Source organism: Caretta caretta, chromosome 23, assembly GCF_965140235.1.
Source record: "Caretta caretta isolate rCarCar2 chromosome 23, rCarCar1.hap1, whole genome shotgun sequence".
Lineage (NCBI taxonomy): Eukaryota > Metazoa > Chordata > Testudines > Cheloniidae > Caretta > Caretta caretta.
The window spans coordinates 1487283-1509315 of NC_134228.1; the positions used below are offsets into that span (position 1 = coordinate 1487283).

Below are 22033 nucleotides of genomic sequence, written 5' to 3' on the forward strand. Positions count from 1 at the left end.
CCGTGAATCTCCAGTGTTATCACAGAGCTAACCTGTGCCCAGAGTGGGCGCTAGCCGCTACCTCAAAGGTGATGTCTCTCAACTCGAGCCACATGCGGGGACGAGTACTCCTGCTGGGCTCCTGCCAATCCGCAGGCCAGGAGCTGGGCTGGCGCCTCCCAGGAGAAACAGGAGCTCAGTCTGCCCAATGTCCCCTCCTGATCATGGTGACACTCCACAGGCCTTCGCCTGCTCCAGCCCTGTTCTGCACTCCTGACCCCGGGTCTGACCCCGGGTCTGACCCCTCCCTGTCAGTTTCTGACGGTAGCCCCCGCCCATGCCAGCCAACTCATGTTACTGGCACCGCTGCACGTGAGGGAGTAGTTAGTGTGGGCAGGCGTCAGTGTGAACACTTGAGCTATAACAGAAGGGAAGATAAGCCCTTAGGCACATGTGAAAATCCCAGCCTGAGCCCATGGGAGTTGGGTGCCTGACTCCCATCTGTGCCTTCCCCAATAGCACACGCTTAATGTGAAGCACATAAGCTGTCATAGCTGCCTAAAACTAAACAGCATGAGAGCTGGCAGGCCGGGGCCTGGAGAACCTGGGGGGACTGTCCTGACCTGTATGCTCTGCGCCGTGTTCTTCAGTCTGTAGCCAGAGGCAGGGACTCCCGCAGGCTCAGTGACACTTGGGCTGAGCTTTGTGTAAGGGAGGGGAATAGTCCCGCTCTTGTGGGGAATTTTCCTGGCTTCTGCACGACCCCAGTGAAGTGGGCTAGCGAAAGGATCTGAGTCCTCACTCCCACTTCCTTTACGCAGTGGCCTCCCTGCCCTTGAGGACTCCCCTTCCACTCTCCTGTCTGGCAGAGTCCTCGTAACCCCAACAAGGATTCCTGGGGGGCTCGACCCCCAACCCTGCTGTGGTCACCTGGGACAGGGGCTAGGGTGTCCCCACTCCGAGGTACTCTCTCTGCCCTCGGCACTTCTCTGACCCACTGACTATTACATACAAGTTAAAGCAAATGCAAGTTATTTAATCAACAATTAATTTTAAAAAGAATAAGAGAAAATGGGAAAGGTTAAAGGAAACACATCACCCCGCTCTGTGGCTGGGAACATCACAAACAGCGTCTCTGGAACGTCAGGGCAGTTCACAGTCTGCTTCTTGTAAGTCCCAGGCATCCTGCTCCGGCCCTGGCCGTGCTGCAGGGATGCTGGGGGTTGGACGCTTGCTCTGGTGGTGGCCACACGCTCTTAGGCTCTAAGTGGTAGGTCCCTTCTTCCCAGTGTCACCCCCGCCCTGCTGGGGTTACGATCCAAGCCTGGCGTGCAGAGCCTCTGGGCTGAGGTGTCTCCCTGTGCGGGGCCCGCTGCCCAGGGTCCCCCTCGCTTTCCCCAGCTGCTCACCGCACCCAGCTCTGGACTGCTCCAGCCCCAGCTCCACCACTTGGTCTCTGCACAGCTGCTGCTCTGCCCCCAGCTCCCTGGGCTGCTTCTCTGGCCCCTCTGGCTCTGGTTGCTGCAGCTCTGCTCCCAGGACAGGTCTGCTCTGCAGGCTGCTTCTGTGACTCTGCTCCCAGCACTGACCTGCTTCCTGGGCTGCTTCTCTGGCCCCTCTGGCTCTGGTTGCTGCAGGTCTGCTCCCAGGACAGGTCTGCTCTGCAGGCTGCTTCTGTGACTCTGCTCCCAGCACTGACCTGCTTCCTGGGCTGCTTCTCTGGCCCCTCTGGCTCGGGTCGCTGCAGCTCTGCTCCCAGGACAAGTCTGCTCTCTCTGGGCTGTGCCTCTGGCTTTGGGGCTGCAGCTCTGCTCCCAGGACAGGTCTGCTCTCCCTGGGCTGCTTTTCTGGTCCTCTGCATCTGGCCCAGCTCTGCTCCCCAGCTCAGCTCAGGCCCCTGTTTTCTCTTTAGCTCGGCCCCACTCGGTCTGACCCAGGCAAATCCAGCTCACATGGAGGACGGGACCTCCCTGGCCTCCTGACTCCCTGATTAGCCTGCCCACCTTGTCATTCAGTCTGACCTGGAGCATTGGCCTCTCCCCATTGTTCCTGGGGACTATCAGTCTCAGGGTCCTGATTCCCCATAGACCCTTCCCCTTTTAGTACTGGGAGCTAGCCAACCAAAACACCCCCACTGAATGTTAATAAGGAGTCAACAGTCCCCTTACATTTGGGTGAATTTCTGTCTTCAACGTGACCAGCATCTAACCCCCTGTTCATCCTGCCCAGTGGTGATGGTCTCTTCAGGAACTACTACCACCATGTGCTGCTTCTAACGAGACAACGTGGGCATGGCCCCTTCTCAATATGTCATTGTATGAAAGGCAGGATTAACACTCAGTCACGTGCTGCTGGAATTAGCTGCCCCAGACTCCAGGAGAGAACCTAATTTCAGTCTCGGTGCAAACTCTTGCAGCCCTTCCCCAGCGCGCTGGAATAAATCCTTGCTTTGTGCAGACACTTTGGTAGATTAATCAAAGCCCTTACATTTCTAGATAATACAGGGATTTCAAATCATCAGATTGCACCAGTTTGAAGGCTTCCATGAGGCCGCCCTGTCGTCATGGTAACCTGCTGTTCGGATTAGGGATATATTTTAGAGGGTTGGACTCCCAGATCCACTTCAGAGTTCTTCCTCCTTCAGAAAAACGTTCCTGACTCTGTGGGAATTCCAGCCAGGAGCTCCATAATGTACACATCAGTGAAATGACAATGCTCAGAGCCCTTCATGCTACAGAGTACATAAAAATGAAGGTAGATCAAAGGTGCATGTGGCTTTTCAGTCTCACTTTATACTTATCAGCCATTTATACATGGTTTATGAAGGGTTAAAAAGTGATGCCTCTGGAAGATCCTTCGCGACAACTTGCCGCACTAATGCCAACATCCTTGCTGACGCCAGTGTCACCAGCATGGAAGCCATGATCCTCATGCACCAGCTTCAGATGTGTGCAGATGCCAGACTCTTGCCTCCCAAAACAAGTTCTCTACTCTCAGCTCACCCATGGTCAGAGATCCTGGGGTGGCCAGAGGAAACGCTACAAAGACACACTGAAAGCGCATCTTAAGAAAACTGATGTGGACATCCCAAGCTGGGAGGAGCAAGCCACCGACCAACCCAAATGGCACCATATCCTCCATCAGACAGCGGCCCGCTTCGAGAAGTGCCTTGCCCTTGAAGCTGCAAAGAGAGAGAGAAGGAGGGAAAAAGAAAGAACTTTCTCCTAGTAGGCAGCTGACCTGCCAGGAAATGTCTGTACCTACCGCGGGCGCATTTACGGTTCCAAGATCGGACTCCTGAGTCGTCCAGGACCCGTATGTAAATCCATAGTAGAGATCATCCTCGAATTGAGGGATCGCCAATCCATCAATAAAGAGTTAAGAAAGGATTATTCGCTATTACTAGCCTGTCATAAACATGACTAACATGTTCTAGGTGGTTACAAGTGTCACAACTGGAGGGGTTCTGGTTGGTTATAACCAACCTCTTGACTTGTTGGACTCTGACAATCTCTAGTAATTGCACAACCATTTATTAAAACATCTATTATTAACCCTTAACAAAATGTGTATGATGACTTTAGCCACGTTTCCGCATGCCCTTGGGTGGGAAGCACAGAGCCTGTGAGCTGTAGAAGAGGGGAGACCTATATCTCGCTGTCATCATTATTTCTCCTGACTAGATCCAAGGGCTTGTCCTGATCATCTCTTGCCAAATTAGTGGCCAGTGGGCATTTCCAACTTTCTGGTGGCCTGGACCTGCTAGAAAAATGTCTATAAAATCCTGACTGGTGTGGAAAAAGGTACTAGAGAAGTGGTATTGGTCTTTTCACAGAACACAAAAACCAGGGGTCATGCAATGAAATTAATAGGCAGCAGGTTTAATACAAACAAGAGGAAGTACTTTTTATCACAGCTAGCCAGGAACTCGTTGCTAGGGCATGTTATGATGGCCAAAAGTATAACTGGGTTCAAAAAACAACTGGATAAGTTCAGGGAGGATGGGTCCGTCAATGGCTATTAGCCAAGATGGTCAGGGACCCTACCTCGTGCTTGGAGTGACCCTAAACCTCTGAAGCCAGAAGTGAAAGACAGGTGGCTCACTCCATAATTGCCCTGTTCTGGACACCCCCCAAGTCTCTGGTCCTGGCAGCTGTTGGAGACAGGCTACTGGGCAAGATGAGCAGCCTGGCAGCTCTCATGTTCCTCAAGCCAACACGAAGAAGTGCAGGTAAAACCACCCTGAGCCCGAGCTGTGCTAACTAGTACAGGGAACGCCACAACTTGGAGCTAAAATAAAATGACCAACTCCTAAGTGTCTAATACAGGTCTCCCCTCTAATTTCTTCTGCAGCTGAGTGTAGAAGTGCCGGGAGTCAGGCTGAATGAGGCTCCCGGGGGAGGTGAGACTGTCCTGAGCTAAATGGGGACGCTCTATCTCTGTAAGCGGGGAATCCAGCTACCTCCACAGTGCAGATCTGTTTTCCTCGTCCTTCAAGTGTATTGCTGCACGGAAGAGAAGCAGTTTAGCATGAATAAATCACTCCATCAGTCTGAGAATAGGCATGCAGCTCAAGTGCTCATGCATCGTTTGTTTCCCTGAAGGGACGTAAGCAGCATTCCGAGCAGCATTTGTGTTTGGAAACGCTGGTCCATCCTATCTGAGTTCATCCTATTTAACCTGGGAGTCTGAGTCCCACATAAATGGATCAAAGCGCCATGCGCGGATCGCATGGCAAAGGGACAATAGATACAAAATCCCATTCACATCCATAACCTTCTGTCCCGGTCAGAGCAAGCAGCGACTTCTTTCGAGCTGTTAGAGGAGACGGTGAGCCAGATACCCGAAAGACGTCCAGCAGCTCCCATTGCTTTCAGCATGGGTGAGATTCTGCTCTGTGCTCAGTGAGAGCTGTTGGGTGCTTGAGAATCCTGCTTAGAGCCTTTTTGTTCAAAGGGCAGTTTTCTCTGGTCCCCCTGCTAAGGCCTTTAGTGGGCAGGAACGCATTTCAGTTTGGTGGCTGCATGATCAGAGAAATGAGCTGACCCGGTGCTGAGTTGTGTTTCCCTGCCAGAGAAATTCTAAGAACCCAAACTGAATTGTACACCTTTCTGAACAGGAAATAGTACTGATGCAATATGCAGGGGCCTTAAATACCTTAAAATGCTCCCCCCGGTCCTGTTTCATGATTAAATGCTGCAACAATGCATGCAGCTCTCCCAAGCGCTGTATCTCAGGAGAGTCAGATGAGGTCTCCAGCGCCTGGCATTGGGGTGCTTTCGAAATATGGCCCCCCCCTCTTATTTTTTTTTTATTGGAGTTTAAACAATCCCTGGAAGAAACATGGAGAAATTAAAACTTGACCATGTACCTGCCGCTGGGTATAATTGATGAAGCCTGCCAGCCTTTAAAAAGAATTTTTAGCCGACTTTTTGGATGCCTCTTTAAAGTGAAGTGTCTGGCCTCCAGATCTGTGGGTGCGGAATTGAGTGGCCCCACCCTGCTGTTCAGTGAGCATTCCATGGAGCATGTGACTCTTTTATTGTACAAAAGTGGTATCGGTTTGCTGTTTACCCAAGACAAAAGTGCCAGCCTACTTCTCGTGCTTCGTGCCCGACGTCTGCACCACCTGCAGCTTCGTTTGAGTCCCTGCTGCTGTTACTTTGCACCATGCTGAACTGCCCTGTATCTGGAACCTACGTGTTCCTTCCGCTTACCAGCTGTACTTGTCTCGCTTGGGTGCCAACAACCGTTAACGCCCTAACGAGCAGCAGGCTGCAGGAGTGGCTGCCAGGCACAGAGAACTAGGAGCCGTGTGCCCAGCAGGGCAGTGCAGTAGATCAGCTGCGTGAGTGTTCAAGTGGCAGGTGCCCACCGTAGCAAGGCGTATTGCTGGCCTGCTGGGTAACCTTGGACAAGTCAGCTCTGCTCGCTGCCGCTCGCTTCCTCCCTGAACACTGGGGATCTCTGGAAAAAGGCACTGCAATTCATTCCCAAGTTCCTGGGCTCGATGCTCTGATGCTGTGGCCTCTCGTGGAAGTCTGTAAAGAGCAGAGGAAGTACCTCCAGTGCTGAGCTGTTTAGGCAGTGAACTCTCTCTCACTGGCTTCCTGCAGTATTTTTTTCACAGGCCAAGCCCTGCCAGTTGGTTTCTTGTGGGATAATAGTCGTCTCTGCAGGAGGTGGCAGGACAGCCGAGGCTTTCGTCCAGGTTGGGTGTTGTGCCCAGCCCGGGCGCGTGGGAAATGCCAAAGGCTGCACCTCGGATGTTGTCTGTGGGTGATGGTTTCTAAGGCCAGAAGGGGCCATTGCGCTCTTCTAATCCGACCACCTCCTGGGTAGGGCAGCTGGGACAAAGCCCACGTAAGAGTTGCATCAGGCAGCCCTGTGCTAGGTGACTTTACACCTGTTCGTCAAGCAGATCATTACTCAGCCCTGCCTGTCCCTACTCTGGGCAGCTAATGCTTAGAAGCCACTCAGCAGGTAAGACAAGAGTCCTCTTCTTTCAGCCCCACCTTCTGTTCATCCCCTCCTCTATGGCTCCCCCCACCCCCAAAAATACCGTGGAAACCGGTTCCCGAGTGCTGAGCCGCTGCCAGCCCTTAATACTGCAGGTCTTTCCACCCTCCTGCCATGGACATCAGCTCTCGACTCACTAACTCAGCCAACAACCCTGCCTTGTTAACTCGTCCCTGCTGGCATGCAGGGGTTGGCTTTGACTCCGTTATGGTGCAGATCTCCAGGACTAGAATGTTGTTAATCTGAGGCTAAATTTTGAGCAGACGTGCCACAAAATTAAGAAGACTGTCTCGAAGGAAGGTTAGAATTCTTCCTCTTGCTTGGTGGTTTTCTCATTGGTGCCAACCTGTGAGTTGAGGGCAGGGCATGCCTCATGGCTAATTAGACAAAAGTTAACTATGTTACTACTACTGGGCACCTCTGACGCCCAGGATGACAATTGCTCAGTGCAAAGGTCTGGGCACACTGAGTGCAGCAAGGTTGTTCCAGCAAGTCTGTGTTTAGGATACCCAGAGGGGGAGTGCTGAACTGTCAGGTCATGTGCATCACATTTCCTGCTTTTAATGATCTCATTGTATTTTTTTTCCACACACCAAGGAACAATCGAGCTCTCCGTGCCATTCTTTCTCATCAATACGGAGACATTTCTGCTATGCCTGATTAGTTCCGTCTGGTTGTACCTAGCACAGCAAACTGGGCTGCACCGCATGCTCATCTTGCTTAGGCTTTCCATTAGCCATCTGATGCGCGCACTGACGTGGGGGAGGGAGTAGGCTATTGCGGAAGAAGAGTTTCTTTGGCTTGTGTGTTTCCCCAGGAATTTATTTATTACTAGAGAGGTCAAAAGAGGAAAAGACAAAGGGAAAGGTGGCAAATTCAAAACTGATCAACGGAAATACTTTTTCACACAAAGGATAGCCAGGCTTTGGAAATCCTTCAGGTCAAGAATTTAGCACAATTCAAAAAGGGATTGGACATTTATATGCATAACAAGACTATCCAGACTTGTTATAGTTAATGCTAACAGCATTTGGAGGGGATATTAACTTCCTGCTACCAGGTTTATGCTGATCTCTAGCTCATGTTGGGGGACAGATTATCCCACAACTGCTACTGTGAGGTTCTTGCACCTTTCTCTGAAACGTCTGTTTCTGGCCACTGTCTGAGACAGGACCCTGGGCTAGATGGGCCTCCAATCTAATCCAGTCAGGACACTGCTGTTTTGCTGAAACTTACAATTATGTGAGTTAGGTCCATTTTTCTCCTTTCCCCTTCCCACCTCTGTACCTGTGTGACCAAAAAAAAAATAAAATCCTTGACTCTCAGGGTCTCAGGATGGGGTTCAAATGGGTGTGGCTGTCAACTTGCCCATCTCATATTGCTAAATGGAAAGAGGGTACCTGTTCGGAAAAGGTTGTAAAACCTCTGCCTTAAATGTTTGATGCTTTTGGAGAAAGGTTGTAGTGGGATCTGGTAATCTCTGAGTGAGGGCTGCATTTGCATCCTTGGCTATAGAGGAAGCTGATCACTCTATCTTTTGTTCATTTGTTAAAAAGCACTCACTAAATTTAGTGCTGGGACTTCCCTCTCCCATGAACATGGTGTCATTACAGAGGTAGTATTAGGAGGGGAAGGTAGATGAATTTTCTAAGTCTACAGTTTGACTCCATGTAGTTTCCCCTGAAGATGCACGCGACAGTGAACACCAGTACAAACACACATTGGAACCGTAGAGAGAGTTTGCGATTGCAATGACTTTTGATCAGAACGGTGTTGATCCATCACATGGATCACACACAGGAGAACAGGCGGTCAACGTTTTCTTGTTGATCCATCACATGGATCACACACAGGAGAACAGGCGGTCAACGTTTTCTTGTTGATCCATCACATGGATCACACACAGGAGAACAGGCGGTCAGCGTTTTCACACCCAGGTCAGGAGCTGGGTTGAGATGCGGAGTCTGTGGGAACAGCCGCGTGCACAGCACTTCTGAGCCATTGGGTTACTTCCCAGAGGGGTGGCTTCAGCACAAGTGATGACGTCTCAGGACCCATATGTAAATCCGTGGTAGAGATCATCCTCGAATCGAGGGATCACCAATCCATCAATAAAGACTCCAGGAGCTCACTCTCTTTAGCTTAGCAAAGAGAAGGTTCAGGTGTTTAGATCTCAGTCTCTAAGGAGCAATGCAGGGAACAGATATGTAGGCTCTTTGGTGGAGCAGACAAAGGTCTAATGAGACCCAATGGCTGAAAATTGAAGCTAGAGAATTCAGACAGGCAATGGGCACAAATTTTTAACAGGGAGGGTAATTAATCAGTGGAACAATTTCCCAAGGGGTGTGGTGGATTCTCCACCACTGGCCATTTTTAAATCAAGATGAGGTGTTTTTCGAAAAGCTCTGCTCTAGTTCAGACAGGAATTAACGCAAGCGAGTCCTGTGGCCTGTTACACAGGAGGTCGGCTTTATGATCTGTGAATCTGTGCCTAACCAAGAATGGTGGGGTCTAACCTGAGGCCCCTAGGTTTGTTCACAAAAAGTCTTGGGCCTGCCTGTCAGCGGTTGGGGTCGCATTTTAAAGAGCTGTGGGTGCTCCTGTCTCACGAGAGCCATAATTCTGCCGTCCCCAGAGTGTATTCGTGACCTTGCTGAGTAAATGGATCCATTGAGGAGAGGACTTCAGATTCCCAGCGCCACTCGGTGCTGCCAGATGGGTAATTCTGAAGCACTTAAGGGAGAGGAAAGTGATCAGGAACAGTCAGCATGGATTCACCAAGGGCAAGTCATGCCTGACTAACCTGATTGCCTTCTATGACGAGATAACTGGCTCTGTGGATTAGGGGAAAGCAGTGGACGTGTCGTTCCTTGACTTTAGCAAAGCTTTTGACACTGTCTCCCACAGTATTCTTGCCCGTAAGTTAAAGTAGTATGGGCTGGATGAATGGACGATAAGGTGGATAGAAAGCTGGCTAGATAGTCGGGCTCAACGGGTAGTGATCAATGGCTCCATGTCTGGTTGGCAGCCGCTATCAAGTGGAGTGCCCCAAGGGTCAGTCCGGGGGCCGGTTTTGTTCAATATCTTCATAAATTATCTGGAGGATGGTGTGGCTTGCACCCTCAGCAAGTTTGCAGATGACACTAAACTGGGAGGAGAGGTAGATACGCTGGAGGGTAGGGATAGGATATGGAGGGACCTAGACAAATTAGAGGATTGGGCCAAAAGAAATCTGATGAGGTTCAACAAGGACAAGTGCAGAGTCCTGCACTTAGGACGGAAGAATCCCATGCACCGCTACAGACTAGGGACCGAATGGCTCGGCAGCAGTTCTGCAGAAAAGGACCTAGGGGTTACAGTGGACGAGAAGCTGGATATGAGTCAACAGTGTGCCCTTGTTGCCAAGAAGGCCAATGGCATTTTGGGATGTATAAGTAGGGGCATTGCCAGCAGATCGAGGGACATGATCGTTCCCCTCTATTCGACATTGGTGAGGCCTCATCTGGACTACTGTGTCCAGTTTTGGGCCCCACACTACAAGAAGGATGTGGAAAAATTGGAAAACGTCCAGCGGAGGGCAACAAAAATGATTAGGGGACTGGAACACATGACTTATAAGGAGAGGCTGAGGGAACTGGGATTGTTTAGTCTGCGGAACAGAAGAATGAGGTGGGATTTGATAGCTGCTTTCAACTACCTGAAAGGGGGTTCCAAAGAGGATGGATCTAGACTGTTCTCAGTGGTAGCAGATGACAGAATGAGGAGTAATGGTCTCAAGTTGCAGTGGGGGAGGTTTAGGTTGGATATTAGGAAAAAAATTTTCACTAGGAGGGTGGTGAAACACTGGAATACGTTACCTAGGGAGATGGTGGAATCTCCTTCCTTGGAAGTTTTTAAGGTCAGGCTTGACAAAGCCCTGGCTGGGATGATTTAGTTGGGGATTGGTCCTGCTTTGAGAAGGGGGTTGGACTAGATGACCTCCTGAGGTCCCTTCCAACCCTGATATTCTATGATTCTATGTAACACTGAAGCCGTGATAAAATCACTGGTTGTTCCCAGCCCCCAGGTTGCTGAGGGAAGCCTGTTAGCGATTGGAAATTCATTCTCTGACATGCTCCTTCACAAAGGTCAGAGATGCGAATCAACATGTATTGAATTTCCTTCGCTGTGAAGTATGTCAGCCAAACTGACAGGACTCCCAACACCTGGCTGCAAACAGCCCCAAGAATTGGCTTCCTTCCCCCAGCTTTTCCCAGCTTGTGTACTTGGAAGCTATTTCCAGCGTTCCTGAGAAAAGCACAGCTCCCTGCCAGCTGCTGGAAGGTTCACTGAGCAGCTCTCGCAGTTGGGATAACAGGCGTATTACAGTGGGAAGTAATGTCATAGATGAGACGTGGGATTTTCCTTCCCTAAAGGTAGGGCTCTGATTTAAAATGTTAAATGTCCAGACTAAACCCACAGTGATCCATAATCCGGTTAGGATTTAGTGATTCTGCAGCTGGAGACAGTGCTTGGGTTTGATCAGTTACTGCCTGCCGGACTGCTTGGATGCTGCTGGAGGAGGAAGGTGTCATGCCTTCAGGTCTGGAAGACCTGGGTGTTCTGGGACCAGAGCTGGCCAAAGGAGTGGTTGGTCACCCTCCCTAATCAGTCAGCTAGCTGCTTGCTGTGTCTTAATGTTGGACGATTCAGCTCAGTGCACCACCCTGAGCTCCTCTGCAAGGCCTCTCTTCTCCTGCTCAGGTGTCTCTCTAACCTCTTTCTGCCACGCTGCCTGGATCCGTATAGACCATCCTGTTTGTGGTTCCCCTTCTGGGACCTCTGCCCACCCTTTGACTCCAAGCTCCTCAAGGCAGGAGCCATCTCTTCCTGTATGTCTGGAGAACACCTAGTCCCTTTTGGGCACCCCCACCAAACGACACTGAGTGACTTGGCTCCATTTTTATGATGTTTGGAGCAGGTGATGCACACCTCAGTTATCGTGGGGGGACGTTGTTCTCCCTCTGGGGCAGGAGGTGGCCTGTCAATGTATTTGCCATTGCTCTTCACAGCGGAGTTGCAGGAGGCTTTTGTTTTGAATGGAATTCGTTGTCGGCAAGCTCCAAACTTTTCCACTTGGATTTTAGAGACAGTCTTCTTTCCTTGCAGTTCTTTGGGACTCTTTGTACTTTGCCATGGGATCACTGCTTTGCCCTCTAATGATCAGGAGCCACAGATTCCTTTGACTATTAGTTTGAGTCCCAAATTAAATGCGACACTGTGATTTCCTTACTTACGATGTAGCAAATAGGTCAGTGCAATGTTAGATGATTTTGCATGAAGGTTGTCATCTCTAATTATCTCTGTAACACTTCACCCACTTCTGCAGTCTCAGATCCCTGCAGTTAATATCATTTTCCAGGGTGCTGCTTGCTTTCTTTGAGGGTTCTTTGGCACATTTCCAGGGGACCTGTCAGTTGACTTTAGTGATTGTACAGAAGTATTTAATAAAGGCTGCACAGAACAGATAACATCCAGCTTGAACCGGGGGCGACTGAGCTAATTCATCTGCTTGGAAACAAACGGCCAGTTGAAAGGGAGATTCCCCCAGGGAATACTCAAGCCTGGCTGAGTTTTCCCTTATCCCTAATCCTGCTATTCTCATGCTAGGCCTGAGTCTCTGCCAAGGGTGCTTCCTGTGCTGACACGGCCAGTCAGCCACCAGAATTCTTTTCTGTCTGCAGCTTCCTAAAGGGGGCTCTGCCATTTGTGTTCAATGAATTGGTCAGTTTCTATTAATAATGCAACACAGGGCTCTCTCTAGGGTGCCCTCTCCTCTGGGCGTCTGACATTCTGCCTCCTGCCTTACGCAGGGGGGCTGACTGTGCCTTACGCAGCTTGGTCTCCCCCTTCTCCCAGTGCCCAATGCTGCTTTCTGAGCTTCTGATTCATTAGTAAGATGCAAAAAGAACAGAAGGACTTGTGGCACCTTAGACACTAACAAATTTATTTGAGCATAAGCTTTCGTGAGCTACAGCTCACTTCATCGGATGCTTATGCTCAAATAAATTTGTTAGTCTCTAAGGTGCCACAAGTCCTCCTTTTTGCGGATACAGACTAACACGGCTGCTACTCTGAAACCTGTTAGAAAGATGCATTGCTCTTCCTCCACAACCCCGAGAGGCAATAGCCCCACCTTACAGTGGTCTGACTTGAGAAGGTGCTTGTGCTTTTTTAGGGTCAGGTAGCTCATAGAACTCTCTGGGTGAAATCCTGGACTCACTGAATTCAGTGGCAAAACTTCCATTGACTCTGAAATCCAGATTTCGCTCCTAGATCTCATCTCTTAGGTACTTTACGTTGCCTTGGTGACCCTAGCAGCTGAGCACCGCACCGTCATTACCATGTTCATCTTCCCAGCCCCCGGTGAGGGAGTGCAGGGCTGTTATCCCGTGTCACAGAGGGAAAATGAAGCACAGAGACTAAGTGACTAGCCCAGGGTCACCCAGGGCATCTGTGGCAGAGCAGGGAATTGAACCATTTCTTGTTTTCTGTTGAGCTTCCCCTTACAAGGGATCTCAAGTTGCAGTGGGGGAGGTTTAGATTGGATATTAGGAAAAACTTTTTCACTAAGAGGGTGGTGAAACACTGGAATGCGTTACCTAGGGAGGTGGTAGAATCTCCTTCCTTAGAGGTTTTTAAGGTCAGGCTTGACAAAGCCCTGGCTGGGATGATTTAACTGGGAATTGGTCCTGCTTCGAGCAGGGGGTTGGACTAGATGACCTTCAGGGGTCCCTTCCAACCCTGATATTCTATGATTCTGTGATTCTATGATTGTCTTGTTACTGGATATCTGTGTTGCTGCTTTTCAACAGTTGTCAGAAGTTCCTTACAGCTGTGACTCAAGTGCTGAGGATGTGGCATGCAAATGCAATGCAGTGACTGCTGAGAATATGTCACAAAGAATTGTTCAGCTAAACCGATCTGCCCGTAGGCTTGCTTGCGAAGGACGGCTAGTGAGCTCATGGCAGCAGTGTTCCTGCCGCTGTTCTACATTTTTTCTCCCTGTGTTTTCATAATCCTGAAGGACAGCTCCTGGGGCATCCGATGGAGTAAGTTTGGATGGAGGTTCATGCTGCTGCTTCCTGTGTAATATCCTCGAGGTAACATGAGTGGTGGTGCAGCCCAGCTGCGTGGTAAGGCGTCTGGAATCAGAAAGGCCTGAGGCCACGTGGAGCGGATAATAGATGGAGGATTAAGAGCCTGGCAATCCATGTTTTAAGGGTTTTCTTTATAAAACATGTTTGTTTGGGGTTAATTTTGCTCTTGGCTTTTTCCACGTTTGCTTGTTTGTCTGCACTGATCACAGCAGGAAGAGTCCCAGAACTCCCAACTGCATTAAATAAAAAATGAGAGATGAGCAATCCCTGTTTAAATTAAAAAGAGCTCAGAAAAGTCAGGGCCCAAGATATAGATAGATGTAAATATCTGTCTGTCTCGCCTTGCTACACTCCAATTCACCCAGCAGGGCCTGGTCTACCCCCAGTTGCACCAGTTTAACTAAAGGTGTGTTTTGTAAATGGATTTAAAGTGGTGCAAGCCTTGTGCAGATACTCTTCAGTCCCTTTACACCTGACTGTCAGTTCCTTGCAGATGAAGGCTGAATGGCTAGAAGTCCGGGTTAAATAGAGCAGAAAGCCCACGCAGGACACAAACCCCCAGTTTTAATTAAACCCATGCAATCTTTGTGCGAAGACCAGAGATGCACCACCAATTCCAGCACTGTGCTCTGCTCTGTGATTTCAGAGTGGTGCGCTCTGGGATGTGTTCATTGACCTTGGAGGATTTCTTAGCTGTGCAAACAAGCAGGCTTCTGCTCTGCAGGCACCATCTGGCCAGTTAGCGGGGCTGGTGGGGCTTTTCCGTGGCAGCTGGGCCTTGCCTAGATTGGGATGCAGGGTGTGGCTGGAACACGTTAGTCAGCACAGCTCTGAAAGTCCAGTGTAAGCATGCCAGCCAACCCCTCTTCCCCTAGTGTAGGCAAGGCCTGGGCCCAGCAGGGTGAGTGGCAGGGCCCATCTCTGCATCGGGTCCCTTCCTTTGGCTCGGTGTTGTGCTTTTAAGGGGCTCCCTCCCGCAGACCTCCTAGGCTCATTGGGAGCTGCTCCGGGCTGACCGGGCTCGTCCTGGGAACGGAGCATTGGGGTGGGCTGAGCTGCGCCGTGGTGAAGCAGCGTGTTTGCTGTGCAAAGGAATATTTGAATAGCAGGTAGAGGTGATTAACAGAAGGGAGCCGAGTTGGACTGCACCCACCCTGCAGCAGAGCCTGCCACCACATCCCAGCATTTAGCACCCCCGTCAACCACTGCAGCTAGAGGCCCGTGGCTGTGGGCAAGGGGCAGGGCAGTGCCCGTGTGACAGGGGACAACCCGTACAAGTGCCTGACGGTGCTCCAACCCGGGCTGGATCTGGGCTATTGGTCATCCCTGCTTGCGTTCAGATTCCTGTTCACAGTAGTGGAAGGCACACCGGTCTGGTTTCCAGTGGGCATGCGAAATGGCAGGGGGGGATGGACAGTGGCAAACAAGGAGGGTGCAAGATGAGCCTGAGGCATTGCACCCATCTGTACCCGCTCTGGCACTGCAGACCTGCAGAAAGAGGCTGTCGGGCAGCAGGTGTGATCCAGGGAGATGCTGAGCACCTTGGCACCCACTGAAGTCAGTGGGAGTTGAAGGCACCCACCCTGGCAGGGCCAGCCCAGAGGACAGGGCACGCAGAGTGCTGGGTGAGCCAGGAGCAGCTGTCAGAGCTGTACAACCTCGTGCTGAGAGAAAAGCTGCTAAAACTCGCCCCTGCCATCTCCCCGGGCAGGAGAGAGACTCCAGAGCTGCAGCATCACCTGTGGGAGGGCTGGGCTCGGCAGGGGCAGCGCAGTCGGTATAACTGGGCGGTTGGCAGCCTCTCCCCTACCCCACACGTGGTGTGCGCTGGCTTCGTGGAATGAGTAGTCGGCTGAGGCCAGGTAGAAAGTGGTCACTTCTTGGGGGTCCGGTCAGCCCTTAGGGGCCATCGGCTGGAGTCCACGTGGCCATGCACCTCGTGCAGCCATGCGCGTGACTGCATGGGGGTAACCAGCCCTGCTTGGATCGTGTCACATCTCGCTGGGGGGGGGGCTGGCTGGCCAGGGTGCAGGGCAGCAGACCAAGGCCCGGGACTCTGAAATCTGTGCAGATGCCGGCAGGCAGAACTAGCTGGCGTGTTCTGTCCCTGCTCTCACAACACCTCCCTGCCTTCATTAGCCCACTGCAAAATTGGGACCATAAAGTGACTTCCCCTGGGGCTGAAGGTCAGTTCATGCTGCACAGTGCTCTGAAGCTGGCAAGTGCTACGTGAATGCTAAACAGTTATTACAGGAACTTGGCTCTGCCCCGTAATGGAGTGTGCAGCGTGACTGCACCGAGTCCAGGCCGAGGGGAGTCAGGCCCCAGCCAGCTTGAGGCATTTCTAAGCACGTCTGTCTGCTGGTTTAATAATTGTTCCCCTTGAACCACGCTGCCACCTCTTGTGATTTTAGCACTAGTCTCAAGAGGCATCTGTGGCACGTGGGGGAATGTGTCTGGGCGCCTAGAACCCTGTCTCTCCCCCCCCCCCCACAGCTACAGAGAACCACCCACGCTGGGTGTCTACATTAAAGCCCCAGCTCCTGGAGTCATATGAATGTGAGAATCTCAGCTTGCGTTTCAAGGAAAAGTAAGTTTCTAGTCCTCCTGGATGTGGTGAAAAGAAAGCAAATGGGACCGCTTCAGTCTAAAAGCCAGGAGGCAAATAAAAAGAACCCCCCAGGTATAGATCCTTGTTATCGATCAGGATTGTAGGGCCTGACTCCCTGTGAACATTTTGAGGTTGGCAACACCACCATAATGCTGTGTCCCCTTCCTGCGTGCTGCACAGGGTCCTGCAGGGACTGGGGGCTTGCACCTCTTCCAGTGGTTTGCTAGGAGGACCCCTTGGCCAGCAGCTATCTCCCCAGTGAGCCGGCAGAGCATGTAGGAGTCAGCAGGTGCAGAGTGTAGCACTCATGACCCCGTGGGTACGTCTGCATTGCAGCCGGGGGTGGGATTGGCAGCACGTGTGAGGTACCTGCACCAGCTGTGCGCTGGCTAGTGTGTGGTGGGGGCAACAGTGCGTGCCGGGGCGGGCTCAGACGGCTTGTGCAGCCCAAGCCGCAGCCTCGTGTCTGTTTTAGCGAGGTAGGCAGTGCAGGTACGTCTACACGAGCTGCCAATCGCACCCCTGACTGCTGTGCAGACGTTCTCGAAGTGAACCCATCTCAGGGCGCCTCTGCTAGGGGCCCTGCTTTCCCCAAGGCCTGCTCCACCTCTGCATCCTGGGACCCCTTCCAGTGCCTGGCTGCTCCTTCACACCTCACCCTCTGCACCTGGGTGAACTCCCCCTTTGCTGGGAAACCGGCAGGATCCTGGGTGCAGTCACACCCCTGCTCACCTGTGATCCAGGAATTGTGTGTGTTACCTCCCCACCGCTGTCGCACCTGCTGCCAGCCACCATGGGCCATCTCTGGTCACTTGGGAGCTGCATTATGCCTTGTCCCTTCCGTGGTGAGGTGCCTTTCCTCAGTCATTGGCCTCAGGGCTTCAGTTTGGTTATTGGACTGCGAGCTAGTGTTCTCCTGCACCTCTCCTGCCTCCCTCGCGCAGCCTTGGAGGGCGGTGAGACCCCCAGCTCCCAGGGTGGGGTGTGACAGTGCGAGGACGGAGCATGCCCGGTCTGCTAAAAGTGAAGACAGTGACTGCTAGCTTTGAGCACCTGAGAGCAACTAACTGGGGCCTTGGGCCTGTGGGCCGTTCCAAGCTCACGGTCTGGTTTGATCTTGCGATAGCGCTGCTCTGGGAATGACCCCTGGATTCGGTACCAGCAGCTGCAGGCATGGCAGCCTTGTCTCCAATTTCCTCCCTGCTGCTCCAGCTGCTGAGAAGGACACGCCAGGATTCCTAGGCTAAACAGATGTGGTTGTTGAGACGGTGTAGAATTTGAAAATATAGTGCACCAAAATGGAGACTCTTTCAGTGAACTCCCTGTTTGCACTGAACGCAGCTGCCTTCCGCGCTGACAGGGAGAGTCAAACGTTGTTATTTGGGGGTAGAAATCTCGCCACTCTATCAGACAGATCCAGATTGCTCTGGAAAATGAAGCAATCAACTCAACTTTACAGCCTTCATTGCATAGCAGCGTGTCACTGTTAGAACATTGCGTGCCTGTGGGGCTGATTGCACGTGTGCAAGGAGCCGGTTTGCCAACAAACCTAGCTCCCGAAAGCTTCTGCTCCAATAAATGGGTTAGTCTCTAAGGTGCCCCAAGTCCTCCTGTTCTTTTTGCGAATACAGACTAACCCGGCTGCTGCTCTGAAACCATCAAAGGGGCTTTGCAAAGCTCCCGGCTCTGAAGCACAGCCCTGAGGTGGAGGATAAGCCCACAGCTGCTAGTGCCGAGCTCTCTCTGATTCTCAGCTCTCTGGTTCCTAGACTAAATAATGTCTGTTCCCTCCTCGCAGCGTGGACGGGAGTACGTTTTGATTCAGGTGAGGTTTGGGGCAGCTGTCTTGTCATGAAAGCTGCTCGCTGGATGTCTTGTCACCCTGGTGAATGGACTCTTTCCTCTGCCTCCCCTTCAGAAGGGAGATTCTAGCGTTAACAGCCCATCTCTGGATGGCTCTGAGGAACAGGTTCCTTGCACTGCCTGTAAACAACATGCCGGATGTGCCCGCGGTAACTTGACTTGTATGGTTTCTCTAAGGACTGCCCCCTTAGCAAATATGCCAGTTGGGAAAACGCCTTGGGGGCATTGAAAGCTGGCTCCATGCTGCTGCCGTGGGTCCTGCTGAGTCGGGCGAAATCTCCATTGACTTACCCCACTGACTGAGTTCTGAGCATCTGCGCCAACAGCTCCCCACCCTCCCCTCCCCAGTCTCGTGTTTGCTAACTGCAGCCAACAGTCGTTGTTGTGTTCGTTTGGGTTCTGTTGCGTGTGCAATCTGGGAAGCACTAACCATAAGCAAAGGGACAGATTCTGCCTTGGGCAAGGCCCCTGGGACTCCAGGGCACGTCAACGAGGCATGTCTTCTGTCGCAGGTGTGGGGGAGGAGGTAAAGCCCAGAATAAAGACTGGCCAGGTTCTCCGAGAACACATGGGGCTTGGTTCACCTGCACCCAGGGCAAAATGGCTGCAAAATGCTGCCAGGTCAGCATGGTGGGTTTGTACTTGCTGTGCGCAAGGTGCAGGACAGTAGCAAGCCCTTGGCCCCTGTTGGGACCTTAGGCTGAAATTTTCCAAGAGGACTAAAGGACTCCATTGGAGTTCAGTTGGGCCCTGAGGGTCTGATCCAAACCCCATTGAAATCAATGGGGCTCTGCCATCAGCTGGATCTGGATCAGGCCCGGTTCCCGTATTCTCCCTTGCCTGAATCAGACGAGTTGTGGCGGTGTCCAGTTCACGCTCGTCATTGACCTCTCTTTCGGCTGCAGCACTTCAGGGAGCTCTGTTGGCACGCTGGGCTGGGGACGGGGGTCTGGTCCACGGTGCATGCTGTAGCTAGCCACTGGGTTTCACTTGCCTGTGTGCTGGGGCTTTCTGTGCCTGAACACAGCGCCCAGGGGCTGTTGTGACTCCGGGCGGGGACACGCAGCGCAGTGGCAGGTGAGGAGCCCTCCGTGAGGGGCATGCGCTTTGCAGCGTGCGTGCGGGGGAAGAACTGGCAAACCTTGGCAATGCTGCTGTGTGAGCTTTCTCTGTGTTCTTGGTTTGCACAATGCCTAGCACCGTAGGGTCCTGGTCTGTGACGGAGACTCCCGAGGGCTCCTGCAATGTAGCGTGAAACCTCTGGGAATTCTAAGACTGATCCGCTGTGCCACGCTGCACCAAGCTGCGTGAGAGCAGCCAGCCTGCAAGTCTCTCCACTTCTGCTGCCCCAAAAGCCTCCGTCCCCTCTACTCCAGGAAATACTGCAGCTGAGTGTTGGAGCCAGCAAGGGCTTGGAACAGCTCCCTGGTGCAGAGCTGCAGAGAACTGGCTGCAGCTGAGCCGGTGCGGAGATGTTTGTAACCAAGGAGCCGACCGGTGAGGGGTCCTCGGAGGGTGACCCGAGAGCAAGTGTGAAAAATCGGGACTTTTTTGGGGGGGATTGTGGTGGTACAGTTACCTATATAAGACACAACCCCTAATATCAGGAGGGTCCCAATAATCTTGGGACATCTAGTCACCTCGATGCAGGGGCTGCAGCATGCTGGGGTTTCTTGCTAACATCTGAGTACTCTTTCTTCTCTCCCCCCCGCCCCCACCACAATGCTACCCAGCCATAGTGTCTGCCGGGCCCGGGAATGTGTCCGATGCATCCCCCCGTGTAGCGCTGTCCGTGTCTGGGCAGCCGTACAAACAGCAAAGCTAAAGCCCCATCTTTCTCGTGCTGCATTCAGTTCCTCTTTCCAGCTCATCTCCCCTGAGCAGCTTCTTGCTTTGCCGACTCCAGCCTTTGCTTTGTGAACAAGGTAACCCTCCCGCCTTCTGTCTTGTTGCCCCTTTCCCAGATTTAGGGGCATGTGCAGAGTGGCAGCAACTGCCACACCCTCCGGCAGGAGGTAGGCGGGTAGGAAAGCAGGTGTGATGCTGTGCTTCCTTTTTCAAGTTCCTCCCATTCTGCAAACAGAGCTGTTGTCTCGTCTCCTCCCCCCCCCCCGCAAAAAGGCATCCTGAACAAAGAGGCTTTGTAAAACCTACTGACTCTCCTGGCCTGGATTGGCGTCTTTCTAGCCCCTTCGTCCAGACAGGTGAAGGCAGACCCAAAAAGCTTTCCCTCCACAGTGTTTACACGAGCGAAGCTGGAGTGGTTTAGGCGGGTTTTGGGTCAGTTGATGTGCTCTCTAACTCTGGGGAATGCTTGTTTGAAATACTAGAGCGTGATCTGCTTTGTGGGCGGCTGGCCAGAGACACCCTTCTGCTCCATGGCTTCGTTCAATCGCGTGGCGCTGGGGGAAACGGTCTTTACTATGGTGGTTCTCTGGCTCTCGACAGTTCAGTCGTGTTCTTCCTTTATAAAAAATACTTCCCTCTGCTGCAGGGAGGCAGGCAGTTTCCAGCATCTACCTTGTGTCATGAAACAATGGCAAAGGGTTTGAATGATAAGGGAATGTGTCTAGCGGTTAGAGCAGGAGGGGCTAGGAAGCAGGGCTCCTGGGTTCTCTTTCTCAGCCCTGGAAGGAGAATGGGCTCTAGTGGTGGGAGCAGGGAGTCAGGACTCCTGGGATCTAGTTCTGACTTGTGGTGGCTTTGTGCAAGTCCTTTCACCTTGCTGTGCCGTCTGCTCTGTGTTTGGGAAGTGACTGGCACGCTGGGCCTCGGGGGTGGAAGGGGGGTGTTCTGGAGCTTGAGGAGTGGCCTGGAGCGTCTCCGCTGGAAGATGTGCCAGCAGGGCAGCGTGGCTCCCCGCCCAGCATCGTTAATGGCGGAAGAATGGTGGTACGGTAGCTCTCCGTAGGCCGCCTGACGCTGCTGGTTCCTGCCTCCCCGCAGCTACCGTGTCATGCTGTCCATGGCACAGAACAAACCACCTGGCATCCGTCAGCTGGAGAATAGCGCATGGGAAAGTTGATGTCAAATAGCAAGGGTGACCGAAGAGAGAACTTGATTCTGCCTGAAGTGAGTTCTTTCCTCTTCTGCTGGGTGATGTGAGCAAACTCCTCCAGAGCCTGGCTTTCCCCGGGGCTGGGGGAGGCCCAGCCAGGCTGGAGTGCAGTTTGGGGGAGCTGTGCGACGCGGCTCTGCACTTCCATTTAGATTGCACTGGCAGGGCATAGATGCTGTTAAGAAGTGAGACTTTTTTGGTCCCCGCCTGCTGTCTTCTGCAAAGCAGAACAGCGGGATTGCTGACCCCAACTCTTGACAAATGAAACCTGTGGGCAGCGCATCCGTCCCATGCTGAGACTTGGTAAAGAGCAGCGGCGCTCAGGTTTATGCAAATTGGGACTTTGGGAGCTGAGAGAATGTTCTGGCCTCCTCTACACTAGGGATCCCAGCCACCGAGTGGGGACGGGCAGAGTTGCTCTGGGCTGCACTTCATACCAGTTCAGTTTACCCCTGGTTAAAACTGAGATGATTTAGCTCAGTGCAAATAGTGGCTTTGCCCATCTATTGTAGAGGTTTTCTCTGATGCACTAATGGCAAAACAGAGCAAATCCCCTGTGTAAAGGTCTAACTCAGTCCATGATGAGACTGTGGAACTCCTTGCTACTGAGGAGCTGGCCATAGCCAATAAAGAGAGAGTGGAGGTTTCTGGATAACAGAACTGTCCAGAGTTGGTGTGGTCAGTGCTCAGTAAAATACTTTGGGAAGGCTCGAGAACCCCCGGCTTTGGGGGCTGAAACCAGTTTCTGTTAAGTGGTAGAAGGGGGCTGACAATCTCACATTTGCCTGTCTGGTTCTTGCTCCTTCCTCAGAACATCTGGTGCTGGCCGCCATGGGAGGCAGGATGTGGTCTATGCGGCCCTGG

At 52.2% G+C, this 22033-nt stretch overlaps 1 protein-coding gene across 5 annotated transcripts in view; it reads left to right on the forward strand.

The window, feature by feature from the left end:
* Positions 1 to 22033, forward strand: part of SIPA1L3 (signal induced proliferation associated 1 like 3) — a 116023-nt gene that overhangs the window by 51903 nt on the left and 42087 nt on the right. The window contains exon 1 of one of the 5 annotated variants that reach the window (XM_075122626.1): positions 6396 to 6462. The exons of the other annotated variants lie outside the window; for them this stretch is intronic. The gene's annotated coding sequence lies outside the window, so the exon portion shown is untranslated. Of the gene's footprint in view, positions 1 to 6395; positions 6463 to 22033 lie in introns of those variants that run through there. 5 annotated transcript variants of the gene reach the window in all.